The following is a 20,390-nucleotide window of genomic DNA, read 5'->3' on the forward strand; positions in this document are numbered from 1 at the left end:
TCTTAGATACCCCCTGTGTGCTTTGCTCCTATCTCCCCACCACATGTAACCACTATCTTGACTTTCGTCATAATCATTGCTGTGCGTTTCTTTAGGACTTTCGAATGTATCCAAGTATTGTTTTGTTTAGTTTGGTCTGTTTCTGAAGCAGTACTGCATGTACTTTCCCTGACTTGATTACTTTGCTTACCATTATGTTTTGGGGATTTTTCTGTGTACCAAGCTGTAGTTTATTCATTTTCACTACTCTGTAGTATTCCATTACGTAAACATAACACAAATTATTTGGCCATTGATGGGTTGCTTTTCATTTACGCTATAAAATTAAATATATATATATATATATATATATATATATATTGCATTCAGGGTAAGAGGCTGGGTCTTTTTTGTCTAGGAGTGAATTTTGCTGAGAGGTCTAAGGTCTGCCATCACTGTTCTTCTTGGCAACATTACTGCATCTCCATGGCTTCTGAAGCTATGTCATTTGGTGCATATACATTTAGAATTGTTACTGTATATCTTACTGGTAAATTAAATCATTTATAATTTAAAATTAACCTATATCTAGGAAAACTTTTTTCCTTAAGATCTCTCTTCTATATTATTAACATACAGTGGCTTTTGTTTTTATCATTAATATTTCATGATTCATATTTTCCATCCTTTTAGCCTTTTGTGTCCTTATTGTTGGGAATCTGCCTTTTATAAACACATATCTTATAGAGTCAGATTTTAAAATATCCAGCCCAACAACTCTAGCATTTTAATTGGATTATTTGGTCTATTTACATCTACCATAATGTCTGATGTGCTATATTGGGATTTTTATTTATTGTCTTATACCTGTGCTTTATTTTTTGGCCTCCACACCCCACAGGATCATAAAAGCTTAAATGGTCAAGCTTTGCAAATCTTCTTAAGGTAAAAATACTGGATGAAATGCTTGCTTCTCCAGGTTTCCACCTTCACTTAGATTTTGGCCTAAGGATTCATTTTTTTTTTTTGCTAGCTCACCAAATTAATTATTCAACAAATATTTGGGGACTTCCTGCAATACAGCAGCTACTATTTATGTTCTGGGGATATAGCAGGGTAAGAAACAGGCAATAGTCCCTTCCCTCAGGGAATTTATATCACAACAATTGAGTGGTTATTTTAACAAGATTAAAAAAAAAATTTTTCCTCCAGCATTTTTGTTTGTTTTCAGTGGGTTGATGTAGGTACCTAGCCTGACATATACCAAAACCAAAATATCTTTCTTTCCATCAGGCCTTGTAAAACAGAATAGTGACAGTTTTCAGGGTCTTTTTTGTTTTGTTTTTAGGTGTCCTGGATTTAGTGTTTTGAAATGAGCACAGGACTGAGAAGCGGGAGACCTAGACATTAGTCCCATTCTGTATCTCACAAGTGCAAATATCAGACCTTCATTTTTTTCCTCCTGGGTTTAATGGGCTGATCATGTCTCCAACACAGGGTTACCTGGGGGCACTAATTATACAATGTAAAGGAAGACATTTTGTGTAGATTATTCTTCAAAGGTCAGTGTTCTATTACTTTCGAACTAGAGAATTCGTTTTAAAGGATTGAAGTATCATATCCGAAGTCACATAGTAATAATTTAGTGTTCAAATCAAGTCAGTTTTCTTTGAGTAAGAGAGTAAGTGTGAAAGAAAAAAAAAAAAAACCTTCACTTCTGATAGAGCCTTTTAGTTTTTCCAGCTTTTAGTGGGAAATCATTCTCTTGAATTCCCAGGACCCATCATGCCTTACCCACTAAATGAGGTGTAAGTGACATCAGTGCGGTCGCTCTGAAGAGCTACACTAAAGCCACATTCTGTGCATTCATGAGAGCTGGAGAAGGAGACGGAAGATGGAGTGTGTGTGTGGAGGGGCAGGGGCGGGTGGTAGGAGGCCAACCCTTCTTCAAGGTCCTACTTTCTGATACCCACAGCCCTTTAAAAAACAATCTCATCTGGATGTACTTTATCCCCTGATATCAGTGAGGAGGTTGAAGGGCAAAGCAACTATGGATGGTCCTCTTCCGTGTTCCGATAATTAGTGAAGTGCTGACTGAGGTGTGTGTCTCTCGCGGGAGCCCCAAGCACCCCTGCACAATTTGGTTGTGATGTAAATCAGGAAAATCAAGACCGTGTTCCAGGACTCTTCCGTGTAGCTGAATCAGCTGCTACAGGGAACAGAGCAAAAGCCTGCCATGGACTAGCTAATTGTTTGTCTACTCTGTGTCCACTGGTGGATTCTGGCGAGATTTAGATCATACCTCGTGTTTCTGCCCCAGTGATCATGTTGCTCAGGAAACGCCAGTCCTTGGCCTAATGGAATTTACAATCTTACCCGGACAAAGTGTTTATTTATAATAAAAAGAGAATTTTTCTAATAAAGAGAGGCAGATGTTAACCATCTTGATTCATTTCAAATGTGCTTGGACTAATTCAACAGGCTTCAAATGGAGATCAGAGGGCAAGCCCTGTTTTGCTTAGACCCTTCAGGGTCACATTAAATCCATGTTGTGTTTTCTGAAAGATTAGAAACAGACTGCTAAATGAACTCAACAGCTCTAAGATGCAACTTTTCTGGACTGAATAGAAAATCCCACAGTTTCGTTTTCATGCTTATGAGTAAGAGTTCTTATTTATGCTAAAGAGTCTTTTATTCAAAACTCTGATGTGCAAGGAGGCTGGCTTAGTTGCTGATTATTCTACACGCTCTCTATTCGCTGTTTATTCATCATTAAGTGCCTAGCGATATCAAAGTAAGTAAAACTCAAGGGATGTGAGGAGAAACATTCATAATTTCTTAACAATAAAAGTACATGTTTCCCAAACAGAAAAGACAGCGTTACGTGAATAAGATTCCCTCGAGTCCAGGGGGTGATGTTCAACTCTGAGAAGTTTACTCTTGCCTCAAGTGAAATAAAACTACTCAATATTAAACCTCAATGCAGACCGACCGATTAACAAATTGCTTTAGTGCAAATGGAGAGGCTCAAATATTTTGACTTTACCATTTGTCACTAAAGTCTTTCACTAAACCTGACCACAGCTGTCCTTGAGGCCAGATGTTAGCTGTAAAATTCAGTGAATTTAATATACCATGCAATCTCCCTGCCTTTTTAGACAGGCTGAAGCCCACAGCGTCTGCGTGTATTAGCTTTACATAGCTCCGGTCGCAATGCTGAGATGGCTATTATCCTCATGTGGTTTGGCTGTGGCTCACGTTGCCCCTAAGCTTGTGCACAATCGCTCCATTTAGAACCTTCTGCTTCTCTTTGAGTGAAGGAACCTCACAAATGCGCTCGAGACTGGCTGCTCCTAAAAGTATTTGGATGCAGTCAAATACCTTCCGTTTTTTATCATTGTTCAGCTGCCCAAGCCCAGCTCATTGTGGCCTCATCAAATGCATTTTCCTGGAGGGTTGCAGGGCTGGGGCTTGGCCTGCCTCACAGGAGAGCAAAGCAGTCTGCAGAGTGCAGAGTTGTCGGGGTCCTCCACTCCCCTGCCTCTGCCAGTGCATTTTCTGGTCTGTTAATTAGAGACTCGGAACGGCAAATGCTTGTCTGAAACTCCTCAGGGCGAATTCACAAAGCCTGGGGAGCAGTGATGCAATGGAAAGAGTACAGGGTTTCAAAATTGGAAAGACCCAGGCTTAAATCAAGCAACACCATTGAATTCCCTGAATGCCCGTTGATTCCAGTCTAAGCCCTACTCCTCCCAATTTAAGGCAGTCATTTTCAAGCCAGGTTCAGGACTGCTTCGGGGTCTGCAAATGTTTGAATGGCTTTTTAAAGAACACATTAAAGGCTTTTAATAAAATTGTGCTTTAAAAAAGCACACATACTCAAATGTGTTAGGCACCAAAATGTGGTTTTCCCTAAACTGCCCCGTTTTTCTTATTGATTGCCCTTACAAATGTGAAATTATAAATTAAACTTTGACTCATAAAGTTCTACTTTAATCTATATTATATGTTGGAATCTCAAGTAATTTTTCATGGGAAAAACAGGCCTCCATCTTTAAAAATGTTAAAAAATCACTGCTTCACAGCGTGAATTCCAGCTCTTCCAAAACGTTCTTTCTCTCCCGGGGAATTCACTGTTGCCCATCAACCCATGAAATGCTGCAGTTTTAAGGTGCTTAACTTCCAGATCTCTCTTTTATAATTTCTTTTGAGGTTTGAAAAATGACAGGGATGTGGGCAGGTTTGGTGAAACACATCCTCTGTGCTGGCCAAGAGATAGCAGGGAACCTGGGCCCAGGTGGCCCCATCCAATGAACCCTCCGTGGAGGAGTCTTTATCCAGTGGTTGGTGTGGCTCCCGGGCAAGGTGAGGGCAAGCTTTGTCACAGAGGGAGCAGTACTGGTGGAGGCAGAAGACAGCAAAAGGCATTTGAAAGTCCAAGGTGTGACTGGAAGTTGTTCTGTATGATACCTGTAGAAAAGTAGGTCATGAGCAAACGACACAGGCTCTGTATGTCATGAAAATGTGTTTGGATTTTATCCAGTAAGAACTTGCTAAGCCCTCAGTGCTTCGTGACCACCTAGGGGGGTGGGAGGAAGACGGGAGGAGATATGGGGATATATGTATGTGTATAGCGGATTCACTTTGTTATACAGCAGAAACTAACACACCATTGTAAAGCAATTATACCCCAATCAAGATGTTAAAAAAAAAAAAAAAAAAGAACTTGCTAAACCGTTGGAAGTTTTTTTTGTTTTTTAAAGCAAGATGTTTGGGGACTTCTGCCTGTGTCTCCTATATTTTCCCAGTGGTCGTATGACTCTTCTTTTTTTCAGCTCAGATGGTTAAATTATACAGATTTTTTTTTTTTTTTGATCAAATCGGTCAAATAAAGCTGTTTAGGTTTTGTCTAGTCCTTGTCACTTCTGCGTGTGCCTTTGGCCAAGCCCTTGAACATCTGAATTGAGTTTCGTAGGTCTGGTACCATTCCTCTAAAGCAAATTTGAGCTCACTGTAAAGGAAAACCTCATTTGCACATGCTCTTTCTTTCCAAAACACTCTTCTGACTCCTCTTCACAAAGTAAACTTTTCTTGATCTTAGCCAGATGTGCTTTCTCCAGGGACACCGTTCTCAGATGCTCAGGCCGGATCCAGGTCACGTTCCAATAGCACCCGAAACTAGCCTATAGCAGTGATCACATCTGTAACGATTTGCAATTCTTTGCTTTTTCTTTTAAAGAAATTATCATAGATGTTATGTCCTCTGGGATAGCTTGATCTTTTTCACCATTTTTAGTCCTCGGTTTCTGTGCTTAGATGACTGAAGAACTAATTTTTAGAGCTTTTGGGGAAGTATAATTTACATACAATAAACTGTACGTATTTATAGCGTACAATTTGTTGTTTGAAAATATTTCTATTCCTATGAAATAATCACCATAACCCATAACCCAGGTAATACACATGTCCATCACCCCCAAATGTGTGCTTGTTCCCTTTGTAACTGCTCCATCATGTCCCCACCTCCCCCTCCCTGGCAACCACTGTTCTGCGTGTTTTCCTGTATTCCTAGCGTTGTATATAAGTGGAATCATACAGTGTACTCTCTGTTTTTTGGTCTGGCTTCTTTCACTGAGCATAATTATTTTGCGATTCATCCATGTTGTCGCATATATGAATCGTTGCTGATTAGTATTCCATTGTACGCGTATACCAACGTTTATTTTTCCATTCACCTGTTGATGGCGTTTCCAGAGTTTTGCTATCGCAAATAAAGCTGCTATGAACGTTTGTGTGTGTGTGACTGTGTGTGTATGTGTACATTGGAATTTATGAAAGCAAGAACTTCTGCCCTCTTTGAAAGACATTCTTTAGAGAATAAAAATACAAACCACATACTGGGAGAAAGTATTTGCAGACCATGTATCTGGAAAGGTCTTGTATCAAAAATACATATATTGTATATCTGAAAGTTTCTAAGAGGGTAGATCTTAACATTTCTCATCACAAGCAAAATAGTTTGTAACTATGTGAAGTGACGGGTATTGAGTAAACATTCAGTGGTAAACTTTGCGTTATATACGGATATTAAATCTTTATGCTGTACACCTTAAACTAATACAACGTCATATGTCAGTGATGTCTCAATAAAACTGGATAAAAAGAATATATGAAGAACTTTTAAAACAGTAATAGAAAACAAAAAATTCAACTGAAAAAAATAGGCAACAGATTTGGTCAGACATGTAACCAAAGGAGTTATTTGGAAACATTGAACAAATTGGAAACATTTGGGGTCTTGCTTGTAAGATTTGTTAGGCTGGCCCAGAGCAGCATTTAGTCTAGAGGGAATTTTTTCCTACGACTGAGACAGCAGAGCACTCTACCCGATGGCCCATGGTTTCTGAGGTTTCCCATCTGGCTGTTGGGAACAGGGACAATTTCTGGCCTTCTGTGATCCTCAGAAATGATTTCCTCTAATCCTTTCAGTGGTTCTCGGGTCCCTTCGTCTAGTGCGTGTGTTGCCCTACTCAGCTGCAGACAGGAGGGGGCGCCCTGCAGATCTCCAGAGCCACCTTGAGGCAGCGCTCTCCTCTCCAGCACTCCGCCTTGTGTCCTCTGGGCACGTGGCCTCCCGGATGTCCAACTCAATCTCCTCAGCTCAGGGAAACCCCTCTGCTTGGCCTGGGGTCCCCTCTTCTACACTGCAGCCTAGAAACTCTCCCCAGGAAGAAAAGTGGGGCAGTGATAGGGCTCATCTTGTTACCAGTCTCCCAGGGATCACTGTGGTTTGTTGCCCGGGGGTCTAATGTCTTGAAAACCTTTGCTTCATATGGTTGGTCCATTTTTTCAGTGTCCGGAGGGAGAATCAATCCAGTCCCTGTTACTCCACGTTTCCCAGAGTGGAACTCTGAGTGATTGTTTATTATGGCAGTGGTACCTAACAGCTAGAGACACACTTACTGACAGTTGGTTAATCCTCACGACACCCCTGAGAGATGAGTACACTCTGAGCCCCCAGAGAGGTAGCACAGATTGCCTGGGAAGACACATGGTAACTGGAAGAACTGTGGTTTGAACTCTGGGGGTCTGACTCCCAGACCCACACACTTCAATGATACACCATACAGCCTTTTTCTGAAATGTGATGCCTTAATCAGCATTTCTCTCATATCCAAATTCTCTCTATATTTTTTTCTCAGTCAGAGTATATCTTATTTCATGGACAGTTTTTCCTTACAATTTGAATGCATCTTCAAAAATCTATTATTTGAATTATTAATTCAGGTACATCTGCCATGTATATGTTAGATTATCTTTGAAACAAATATTCATCAATGGCGGAATGACTCAATGGCGTATTTTCTTACTAAGCGGTAGCACTCACAATTAGGTAATGCTGTGTTACATTGTGTTACTGAGTATTAAACAGAAAAAACACAGACATCAACAACTCTGAGTTGAAAAGGGACTCGGAGCAATTCGACACCATGAGAAGAACTAGGAATGTCTTAACTAATTTATCTGGTTATATATCTTGATAATGTATCCTTTTTGTATGCACCAGAAGGATATGTGATGTAAAACAATCAATGTCTAAGATTAAATGAGCTCCTTCAGTAAATACAAAAATTCTAAGAAATAAGACAGCCTTGCATCATAATGTGATTTGCAGTGCATTTTTGCATTTTGAGTGGTACATAAAATAATGGTGTGTCTTACAGTTGATGGTACCTTTGATTTAACAAAACATGGTATCATCTATCTTAATGTTTTATTTTTTTATATTTGCCCTCTGCACTAACTCTTGTATCTCTAGCCTTTATTATAATAATTAAATTTCAGGCACGGTGTTCTGTTTATTATAGCTTCTAATATTGTTGTTTTATTCCTTGTTTTATTTCTTTAACTGCAATCTCCTTTTTTTCCCAATTAATTCTATTGTGTTTACTATTCCTTTATTTTGAGCTCTTTCTTTGAAAATCAGTTGTCATTAAGTCCTATAGTGGGAAGGGAATTTATTTCATTTCCTTGGACTGAGTTCTTGCCTATGGAATCAATTTCCCAAAAGAACTTTCCCACTTTATTTTTTCTACTAAAGCTCTGGTCAGTTTGTTCCATATTTATCCATTCCTCCCTCCTGCAGTGTTCTGCCCTGGCCTGCCCTGCAACTTCTGCTTGTCAGAATTCCCATCAACCTTTCAATGTCTATCTCAAATACATCTTTAATAAAGATGTTTTGGGAGTTGATGAGACCTTTCCCTCCTTCAAACCCTCATAGCACCTTTTCTCTCTCTTACAGATCCTACCAGCTTCTCCCTTGAAGTTTAATTATTAAGGTAATTGTGCAATAGCTTTTTGGTTTTTTGTTTGTCTGTTTATTTGTAGATATCCTTGTATTCCCCAATCAGAGGAAGGTGACCTGTGCATAATAGATTCTCGATAAATATTGGTTGAGTTGAACCAAATTGATATATTTAAGTTATATGGGAAAACTCTGTTATAGGAACAATGAATTTTCTGAAATGATCTTTAAGATCATTGAGAAGTTATTATTATGTCTCAAGATCATGGCTCTCTACCTTCAGGACATATCAGAATCACCCATGTGAGTTTCATTTGTTTGTTTTAAATAGCAATCCTTGGTTCCAGTCAAATCTATTCAAACGGTAATCATTGAGAATGAGCCCCAGGAAGTTGTTTTGAAAAGCTCTACAGAAGATTTTGATGCTCAAAAAAGGTGAAAATACTGGTTTTAGGAACTCAGATGATGATTGTCTTCTGAGCTCTGTGTGGACTTTGGGACCTTTCTTGGATCTCCTAATGATTGGGCACGTGTCCTAATTAAACAAAATGGTGACTGAACTAGAATAGTGAAAATCTATTTTTCTGAGAAAGGGAAAGAGAACAAATAAAATATGTTGCTATAAGCCATTCCTTCACAAATTCAATATATGTGTTGATGTAGAAATGATCTAGCCCTGACAATATTCTCTTTCCATGACTATATCCTCACAAAAGAGAGAAATGCGTATTATAATTATGTTGTGCCCTTCCAGTAACATAGACTGCGATACAAAAATATACCAATCAATAATATACATACATCCTTTCAACCAAGAGTAAAACACTTTTTTGGGCAGCTTCATCTTTATTTTGGGTAAATAGTCTGGAAACGCGATTCTCAGCACGACTAGCGAAGCGTGTACGGACAAATTTGTAAAAGAGTATTTATATACCACCCCAGGTACGTCGTTAATCAGATAATGTGCACAGTTCTCTACTATGTACTGAGTAACCCAGCGTTAATCATCCTGAAGCATTAGAGTCTTTATTAAGAATTAATGTGTTTAAGTTAGTGTCTGTTCAAACTTCAGAGGAGCCTCCGGGGTCCCTTTCCTCCAGAATCCAGGATCTAATGTGGATGAACGAATGTGGATATTACTGAATTTATTTAAAAGACACAGAGTTGATAGAATAAGTACTTTTTGCCCCCATTGGCTGTAAATAAGCATGTCTTTGCAGATCTGAGACTACTAATGAACTTGCACAAACCATGTAGGAGAAATGCTATAAATCGTCTATAAAACTACAGACACTTGAAATGCCAAGCTTTGGAAAATCAGGATTACCACCTCTAAATTTTAGAAAGAGGATGAGTCTGGACTTAAATCACCCGTAACTTCCATTATGGCGTCAGGTACCAGATCACCTGGACAGAAATGTATGGCTCATCTATGAGTGGTCCACAGTTAACCAATGTTCACACAGATAGAGAACGCCTGCTGAGTTAGTCGAGTTAGGATAAGATTTCCCACTCAGTGCTAGCTGCTTTAGCCCCTGAAACATACTTGTATTGGCAGTAGAGTCTCAGGGAGATGTTTTTGTGTGATCTGTTCTGAGGATGTAAGGTTCTACAGGGGAGGAAATTTGTCTGTTTTATCCCTATTGTATCCCCAGCACCAAGAACAGGGCAGGGCACATAGTAAATAATCAATAAATGTTTGCTGATTGAATATTTACGACTCAATTATACAATTCTATGCGATGCCTTCAATTTAAAACTATGTTTTAATCTTAATAACTTAATTCCCACTTATAAAATAAATAGGTTTACCATAAAAATTTGGAAAAAATTTTAAACACAAAGGAGAAAATAAAAATTATCGATGATACCATTGACTAGAGCTAATCATCATATACTTTTTGATATATTTTTTCCAGTTTATGTGTGAGTGTTTTTATACACATGGTTTGGTACTTTTGTGTGTGCACACGTGTGTGTGGGTATGTACACATAGAAAATAACTGGAATCATGTGGGTAAAGTTTTTGACTTGACATATCATGAGCTTTTTCTCGTATGATTAAATTTTTTGAAACCATGATTGTTAGTAACTTTCAACCATGTGGTTTTTCCATAATTTTTTGGGCGTGTACCTTATTGGGGATCATTAAGTTTGCATTATTTAGTTATTGTTGGTAAAAATAAATAATACAATCATGTATATCTTTATGTTAGTTTTATAACATCATTATTTATTCCCTTAGGATAATTTCTCTCTGAAGTGGTTATAGAAATTGATAGTCAAACTAAAAATTTTTAAGAATGCCCTTTTACTTTGAACTTGATAACAGTGATTATCATTCCTTTAAAATTTTTCAACCTATGGAAAAAAACTTCATTGATTACTTGTTTATGACATGCTTTCATAAGTGGACTTTTTAATTGAATAACTTAATTTTATTTGTTCTTAGTATTTTTAGTTGTCCTTTTCTAAGTGATGTGTAAGAGCACTTTATCTATTACAGATAGGAAGCATTCATCTGTTGCACAAATTTTTCCCTCTTTGCAATTTCACCTTAAAATTTTATAATGCTTTTTTATGTACAGAAGATTTACTTTTTTATATATATAAACACATTAATTTGTTTTCTTTTATAGCTTTTATTTCTATGTGGCTCTTACTCAACTAACATCACCTATATTTACTTCATTTTAGTTCTTTTATGGCTTTATATCTTAGAAAAGTTAAATTTTTTAACCTATCTGTAACATAATTACTTTAAAGTACAGTGTGAGACAATAATTGAATATTACCTTTTAATAGTTGTCATAATTTATTCAACAATTGTTTCTCTCTCCAATTATTTTGTATGCAAATTTAATCACATACCATTGAATTATGTTCCTGAGCTATTCTGTTTAATCAAAATATCTGCTTCTTCATACTTATACAGGTACTGAAACTTGATAATACTGTATATGTGGTAGAATAAATCTCTTTATTCTTTTTTTTTAATTACAAGACATTTCTCAAAGTTAAAATTTTCAAGTAAACATTATAATCCTATTAACAAGTACAGAAACGGGAAGATGAGCCTTTTACAGAAATTAGTGAAATAATTTACTTAAAATTTTAAAATAACTTGGGAAGATTTAATCTGCTTATAATATCAAATTCTCCAACACGTTATGCACTCACAAAGCACAAAATTCTGTTTACACAAATGCATAAGTCCCTTTTCTTTCAAATTTTCTTTTATGTCCCTCATCAAAGTTATAGCATTTTCTTCACATAGAACAAGTGTGTTTCATGTTATATTTATTAACATATATTTTAATATTTTTCTTGAGATTTTTTAAAACAGTTGTTGGACATATGGGTTGTTTTCACTTTCTAGCTGTTATGGATAATGTGTCTCTGAATATTCTTCTGCAAGTTTTTGTGTGGACATATGTCTTCATTTCTCTTGGGCAGATACCTAGAAGTGGAATTATTGGATCGTATGGTAATTCTATATTTAACCATTTGAGTAATTACCAGACTATTTTCCATGACGGCTGCACCATTTTGCATTCCTACCAGCATTGTATGAGGGTACCAATTTCTCCATTTTTTGATGTTAGCCATCCTAGTGTATGTGAAGTGGTATCATATTGTGGTTTTGAATTGAGATTTTTATAATACCTTTAAACTAGTTATTGCTGCTATACAGTAAAGCTATAGTGACTCTTGTAATAGATATCCCCAAGACCTCTTCCTCCTGTGCCTCTGTCAGACATACTGGCTAATGCCTTCTGCATGATGAACACTCGTGGTCTGTCAGCTGCTCTCCAGCACTTGCACAGGAGAATCAAGGCAGTGCACTGCTTAAGAATACAGGTTGTGTGTCCAAACTGTCTGGGGTCAAACCTCAGCTCTGTCGTTTACCTGCTTGTGTGACCTTGGGCAAGTTATGTACATTGGGTCACAGATGTCCTTGAGGTCTTGGCATTAATTGATGTGATTTATGTAAGAAAGAGAAAAGGGAATTTTAATGATTGCACACACTCTAAAAGAGATAGCCTTGGGCTTCCCTGGTGGCGCAGTGGTTGAGAGTCCGCCTGCCGATGCAGGGGACACGGGTTCGTGCCCCGGTTCGGGAGGATCCCACATGCCGCGGAGCGGCTAGGCCCGTGAGCCATGGCCGCTGAGCCTGCGCGTCCGGAGCCTGTGCTCCGCAACGGGAGAGGCCACAGCAGTGAGAGGCCCGCGAACCGCCAAAAAAAAAGAGATAGCCTTAACTTTATGCACCCCCCTAAAATGGCAAATTGTCTTAAATATTTAAGTTGAAATGTATATAATTATATTTTAAAATCTATACTATTTAAATAAATATATAATTTTAAATTATTCTTTACTTAATAAGTTGTTTTCAATTAACAAATCAAATACTGCTATCAATTTTATCAAATAGAATTTCTGTAAGTATTTTTGCATTTATTTATACAGTTAGTTTTTTTCAATGAATTCTTATCAACTTTTAGGATATAATTATCTACAAAAAGTGATGTGCTGGTAAATGTTTACTAACTGGCTCTGGAATGTACGTATGTACATACATATATATACACATACACAGAGGCTTATACATTGTACTGATAAAAGGCTTATAGCACCGATCTTTAAAAACTTGCAATACTTCTTATTGAAAGTCCTATATAGGTGATTGATTCTCACAGAATGCTTTCATTGATTTTTGCCAAACTCTAGTATTTGTAGCCAACTTATGGTTTCAATTCAGCCATGAATTAAAAAGTCGACTCACAACCCAATTTGCTTTTCCTGATAAATTTATTGTCCTCAAATTGGGTGTGTGATCTATGGTTAAACTCCTTCTCACCCTTGATCAAGTGCAGGGCCAAGAACAATAATCCATAACGTTCAGACCTTCATCACTGCCAGGGTTCTGCTAGAGAGGTTGTCAAGAATGTTGTCTGTAATTGGAATACAGTCATCCCCGCTTTGATTGCAGAATGAGTTATTAAATCATTCAACAGGACAGAGGCTGCTCAGCTAACAGTTAAGACACTGTTCATCTATATCAGCCAATGGTAGTAGAGGCAGTTACCTTTTATCTATTCTTTTCCTCTTTTCATCTTCTCCATGTAACTTTAAGATTTCTCATACACGTCTACTAGTTTTCCAATGTGATTTTTACAAAAGCTAATCTATCACACTCTACTTGTTTTGTTTATAATCCCTCAACTAGACCGTATATATTTTCATTCTTTTTGCCGACTCCCTTGAGCCCTATTCATGGCTGCTCAAATTTGTTTCAAAGATAAAATGTCCTCTTCAATCATTTAGAATTGAACATGAGAAATTCTCTATATCTTCCTCCTATTCCTCATAGCAAGTTACTCTGTTTTCCTAGAAAACCTTTTTTTTCATTGATATGCACTATTTTTGAAGACAGTTGATGCTTTTCTCATTGTGCTCATCTTTACACAGTGGGCTATGGTTAAACATGAGTTATAGTTATCCCAAGAATGGGATAAGCATCTTCATGAAATTTTTGAATCCAGAATGAAGAAAAAAGATGACATTTACTGTACTTACGTATTAGTTTACAGACATCCCCCAACCCTAGCAAAGTGGGTAAGCCATGACTTGACAATCACAGAGTACTTTGATTCTAATAGTCCTTCACTGAGTTTGAAAAAACACAAGGTGGGCACAAGCTCTTCTGGTAACCAGTTTTCCATTTAGCATGGCCCAAACTCTAGGAATAAGCAAAGGCAGGAGACGGTCAATCATGTTCTCCCTTCACGCCAATCACCCCAACCACTGTGGCCTCCAGTGCTTCGGTGGCTTCCAGGTGGCACAGGGCACCATATGCCCCATGGTCTTTTCTCACCTCTAGCTCTCATATTGTTGCTGAGTTAGGAGACCTTAGAGGAGTTTTATTAGCATCTTCTCTGATTACTTCTCAGATAGCTGCTGTTTCTGGAGTCTGATTTATACTACTTCCTGCTAACTATATTCCCTGACGTTTCTAGTATGTGGATGGCAGTCCCAATGCTGGTGGAGGCTGATCTCTGTTTTCACTTCCATTCATCATTTAAATAAAAAATCTGAGAGCTGGAGATGCTATGTGCCTATGCTGGTTTTGGTATTCTTCTCTGGAAGTCTTTATTTTTTATGTTAATTTTTATTATACATGTTTAAATTAATTTTTATTTTTATACATATTTTATGCTAACTTTTTTTTAATATATATGGAAGTCTTTCTTTAAAATCTCATTAAAGAAGGAAAAGCAAGAATATTCAACTCAAATTTAAAAAAATATAATTTTAATTAGGTGTCACCTTGAGGCAAATTGGATCTGTTTCATAAGCTGAAGCAAGTTTATAGGTAATCTTTCTCTTTGATCTTTTAGGAAAGCATGAAATATTCTATGTGAATTTTAAAATACTATTTGAATGAAAACATTTCATCTCTGACTTTCGAAGGAGAAGCCAAGCAAAATAGAGGGAAGTGTGGAAGAGAAAATTATATTCAAATTAGATAAACAGATAAAATCAAATGCAAGTCTGAAGTTTCAGCTGACCTTAGGGCTTTCACGAAATGATCTTCCTTGCCTTCCTTCCTTTTTCTTTTCTCTCTCCCTTTCCCTCCTCCTCTCTATCCCCTTCCCTCTCTCTATCTCTGTTTCTATCTGTATCTCTATCATCTCTCTCTCTTTTTTCTTCCACAGAGATTCCTAAAGAACCATTGGTTCTGGCAAATTAACTGTGATGCATGTAGTCAACTTCATAATCCACCGTGATTCCCTCATGTAGATCCTACTCCAGAACCTTAGTATATTAGTTTCCAATTAATGATGTAACAAATCACCATAAACTTAGTGGCTTAAAACACACAAATTAATTATCTTATAGTTCCTGATGTCAGATGTCCTCAATGGTTATTATGGGGCTAAAATCAAGGACAGCATTCCCATTGGAGGCTTTAGGGGAGAATCCATTCCTTGCTTTTTTCATCTTCTATAGGCTGCCCTCATTCCTTAGCTCTTGGCTACAGCACTTTCACCTCAGATTCCATCATCAACCTTCTCAGCTCTTTCTCTTATGAGGAAGCTTGTGATTACATTGGGCCCGACTGGATATTCCAGGATAATCTTTCTGTCTCAAGGTATCTTTAACTTAAACACACCGCAAAGTCTCTTTTGTCATATAAAGGAAGATATTCACAAGTTCAAAAGATTAGGACATGGACATCCTTGGGGGATTTTTATTTTGCCCATGACAGTTGCTCTCTTATGCATATCTTATGTTGTCACTTCTGTGTTTGTATGGGGTTTTTTTTGCAAACAGTGTTACCATGAGAAAAAGCTTCTAAACTTCTGCTTAGTTTTGTGTACATATGCAGTGATTTCTGGAGCAAACTATGACCATGGAGTATTGATCATCTGCTTACCATAATGTAAAAAATATCAAGAAAATCCAAGCAGTCAAATATTCTTGGCATAAAAAAAAAAATCAGAGACCTTTCTTATGAATATAGTAAAAATTTTATTTTGGGGCTAAGTAAATGCAAAAATTACCCTTATACTTCGTGGGCAGGAATCTGGGAATAGAGCTCAAAATCTTGGATGTAAAAGGGGACATTCATCACGTAGAGCAGAAGGGATTCTGAAGCTTGTGGATTAATTATTATTTTACATAATAATTATTTTACATAATATAATAATAATGTGAATATTAATCTGATCATCTACTCTTCTATTTTATGGTATCAAAAGACTACCTGCAAGTTACTATTGGTTCTTCTGATCAGTCGCTACCAGTCCTTTGTAGTACAGATCATGCGTCCCATATGGGATCTCACATTGACCACGTCTTACTGTTGGCTTCTGTGGAAAATTGATCCTTCTTCCCCTTCTCTACTTTTCATTCAATCTGGTCTTGTTTAAATAGGTGAATTGTCACTTTATTTAAGGATAATAACTCTCTTTGAATATGATGATACAATTATGGTCATCTAGTAAGTTACATTGTCTATAAGGTGTTTATGTCCTGAGGTAGCTGTGAATTCAGAAGTCTTGATGTTGAAAATGTCAGTATGGTAGGTCTTAAAGATGGGTGGAAAAAAAAAAAAGAAATCTGTAATCTCAGTTAATGAAATTTGTCAAAGACTTTAGATTGAATTTAACCACACCAAGTGCAACATAAATCATAATAGCTTTACATTGGTGGTAAAACAAAATGTTTTCAGAAGAGACTAAAAAGACATATCAGGCTATACTATGAGAATAAAACAACACCTTTTTTTTTTTTTTTTTTTTTTGCGGTACGCAGGCCTCTCACTGTTGTGGCCTCTCCCGTCGCGGAGCACAGGCTCCGGACGCGCAGGCTCAGCGGCCATGGCTCACGGGCCCAGCCGCTCCGCGGCATGTGGGATCTTCCCGGACTGGGGCACGAACCCGTGTCCCCTGCATTGGCAGGCGGACTCTCAACCACTGCGCCACCAGGGAAGCCCATCTTTTCCTCTTATGTTGTATGAAACATGTATGCAGTTGAGAGAAAATGTCATAGCATTGTCTATAATAACAGTTTTCAAGTGTGTAGGTGTAATATATGACAACTACAACAAAGGATGGGGGAGAATAAAGACACCTATGTGATGGGAAGTTTTCAACATTCCACTTGAAACAGGAGAATATCAGTCCTAAGTAGACTGTGAAAAGTTTAGTTTGTCTATTATAATCCCTGAAGCAACCACTAAAATGACTATACAAGGAAATATAGTCAAAATTCCACAGAAAAATGAAAATAAAATGCTCCCAAAATTCAAATAATTCAGAAGAAAGCATCAAAGGAGAAAAAGGAATGAAAAATAGAGGAAACGAACAGGAGACAAAAATCAAAATGACAGGTCTAAATCCAAATATAAAATAATTACATGAAATATAAGTTAAAAGATGGAGATTATTGTTATGGATGAAAAGAAGATCCGACCATGCACTATCTAAAAGGAGCCCACTTTAGAATAATGGTATGGGTAGGATAAAGGTAAAAGGATGGAAAAGATACTGCACGCGATCAGTAACAGGAAGAAAATTTATGTGGTATATAAATATCACATAAAGTAGATTTAGAGCAAGGAAAATTACCAGGGATGGAGAGAGACATTGCATAATGATAAACCCCAAGTGGGGCTTCCCTGGTGGCGCAGTGGTTGGGGGTCCGCCTGCCGATGCAGGGGACGCGGGTTCGTGCCCCGGTCCGGGAGGATCCCACGTGCCGCGGAGTGGCTGGGCCCGTGAGCCATGGCCGCCGGGCCTGCGTGTCCGGGACCTGTGCTCCGCGGCGGGGGAGGCCGCAGCGGTGAGGGGCCCGCGTGCTGCAAAAAAAAAAAAACCCAAGTGAACCCCTAAATACTTAGATACCTAACAAAAAGCTTCAAAAAAGTGGGAAAAGTGATAGAAATAAAAGGAGAAATTATAGTTGGAGACCACGTCACTTCTCTCTCAGTAGTCACAAAACAGGTCAAAATAAAATCAGTGAGGTAGAACAAAGTAGCACCTCAGGAAAATGGATCTAATTGATATTTATAGAATGTTTTATTCGATAGCAGCAAAATTCACATTCAAGTGCACATGGACATTCACCAAAATAGACCATATTCTGGGTCATAAAACAAACTTAACAATCAAAAAATATAAAATCATAGGAAGAATGTTTTCTGACCCCAGTGAAATTAAACTAGAAATCAATAACAAAAAGATAATAGTAAAATCTCCAAACTCTTGAAAATTACACAACACACATCTAGATAGTCCATAGGTCAAAGAAGAAGTCTCAAGGGGATTTAGGAAAATAGTTTGAATGGAATAAAAATATGCATGTATATGTATAACATATAAAAATTTGTGGGGTGCAGTTAAAACAATACTTGGAGATTTATAAGAATGAATGATCATGAGGGTGCAGAGATGTCTAGGACCCAGCTAGTGACTGAGGGATTGCTCCGCTAGATGGAGAAGGTCTGGAGCAGAGGCATGAAGGGTCTCAAGTTGTGTGTTCAGGCTCCGTCAAGTTTCCAGGAATGAGGACAAGCTTAGGGAATCTCATTTAGTGAGAGTTTATTGAAAAAGTACACAAGGAATACACAGGAGAGAAAAAATCAGTTTAAAAACTTGTTGGTAAATATATAGCCACGTCTCACTTGGGACGATCTGTGATAGCAATAGTAGGTAGTACCTTTAGAGACCCAGCGCCCCGGTAGTCTGTGTGCTGTTGACTCAGCTCCTACACGTATGCGTCTTGCTGCTTCTTTCTTCTCCTCTCTTATTTTATTGTCCTTCCTTCAGATCTTGCTTCAGGATCCTTCAGGATCCTGGATTAAGACTTGCCTGTTTGGGGGATGAGCCAGGGTTCCATGGTTTAGCAACAGCAGCATCATAGAGATACAGTGTTCCATGCTGAGGATTCAGTAATCCATTTGGTTCTTACCGGGACACCATGATGTAAATATTTTATCTCAATCTTACTAGTTATGAACAGAGTATCAATGTGCCAAAGAATGATGTCTAACCAACTGTGAATCTCTCACTGTCCTTTCTGTCCTAGACTGTTCCCGAGAGAATCCAAATGGATGGCATTCCCCTTATTGCAATTTATGAAGTAGATTCCGGTCCCTCTGAGTTTTAGGAGGTCGCTTTCTCTAGCAGAGCTAACATATAGCAGGACTGACTTGAGTTCTCCCCTTCAGTTTCCATCCACGATGAACACTTGGTGGAAATTCTAAAAGGCAGTGAAATGATTAAAAGCCAGTAGAAGTTATCCACCAATGAGAACATTCCTTTTCATTAAGAGTAGACGGATTTCATCCTCTAATTTGGATTGTCAGGAAGTTCCCAGAGGATCCTTCAGAGGACTGTTTAAACCTAACAGGCTCTGTTTGCCTCATTCCCTCAAGTCCTCGATGTTTGGGCAATCCATGCATTAGAAACCTTTATACATCTGCTGCTTTGGATGGATTTTGCAGAGACATCCAGGACTATCTCAGGGAAGGGAGAAAAGCAGCTCTGAGTGCAAGGGGCACCACTCTAGCAGGCAGCACCCTCTGGGGAAGAACCTTCCTTAGCCTCCCGCCGTAATCCATGCTGTGTCTGATCTCAGGACTTTCCCTTTAGAAAGGATCTCCTTACACTGCCCTGCATCCCCTGTGTTGCTACTTAAGCCCACTTCCTCTGGGAGAGGGAAGACAGCTGGTCACCCTTCTCTGTGTCATTATCCCTCAGGAAAGCAAGCACTTGTTGCTGGCATGTTTAATATATGTTGAGGTCACTGAAGCTGCCGAGACACTTGTTGAAGGGTGTGTGTGTCTTCGCCTTCCATTATTCCAAGATGACACTGCTGAAGAGTTGTTCTCCATGTGTCAGGAGGGCCGAAACAACTGACTTGTGATCTTAGAAAATGCGTATGTTATCCTTAGCCTGTCTGTAGAATCTTGCCGTTTAGAGCTCTGCCTCTTGACTTTGCACAATCACCTAGTGCCTTTGCTCAAATGCTCTCCTCCTGTTCTCTGCCCTGTCCTCTTCCCAATACCTCTCAGATCGCTGAATCCTGGCGCCTCTGTCTTCCGTGCTTTCCAAGTATGGCTTGAGTCATGCCACATTATCTGAAAGAGCTTCTTGATTTCTTTCTGCACAAGCTGCTTCCAAATCCTGGGGCCACACAGTTTCCAATCTGTTCAAATTCATGGGCTGTTCTCTTTTTCTTTTTCTTTTTTTAGATTTATTTTTCATTGAAGTATAGTTGATTTACAATGTTGTGTTTATCTCTACTGTACAGCAAAGTGACTCACTTATACACATATATGCATTCTTTTTTATATTATTTTCCATTATGGTTTATCACAGAATATTGAATGTAGTTCCCTGTGCTATACAGTAGGCCCTTGTTGTTTATCCATTCTATATGTAGTAGTTTGCATCTACTAACCCCAAACTGCCAGTCCATCCCTCCCCCACCCTCCTTCCCCCTTGGCAACCACAAGCCTGTTCTCTATGTCTGTGAAGTCTGTTTCTTTTTCACAGATAGGTTCATTTGTACCTTACTTTAGATTCCACACATA

This window comes from Delphinus delphis, chromosome 9 (assembly GCF_949987515.2).
Source record: "Delphinus delphis chromosome 9, mDelDel1.2, whole genome shotgun sequence".
Taxonomy (NCBI): Eukaryota; Metazoa; Chordata; class Mammalia; order Artiodactyla; family Delphinidae; genus Delphinus; species Delphinus delphis.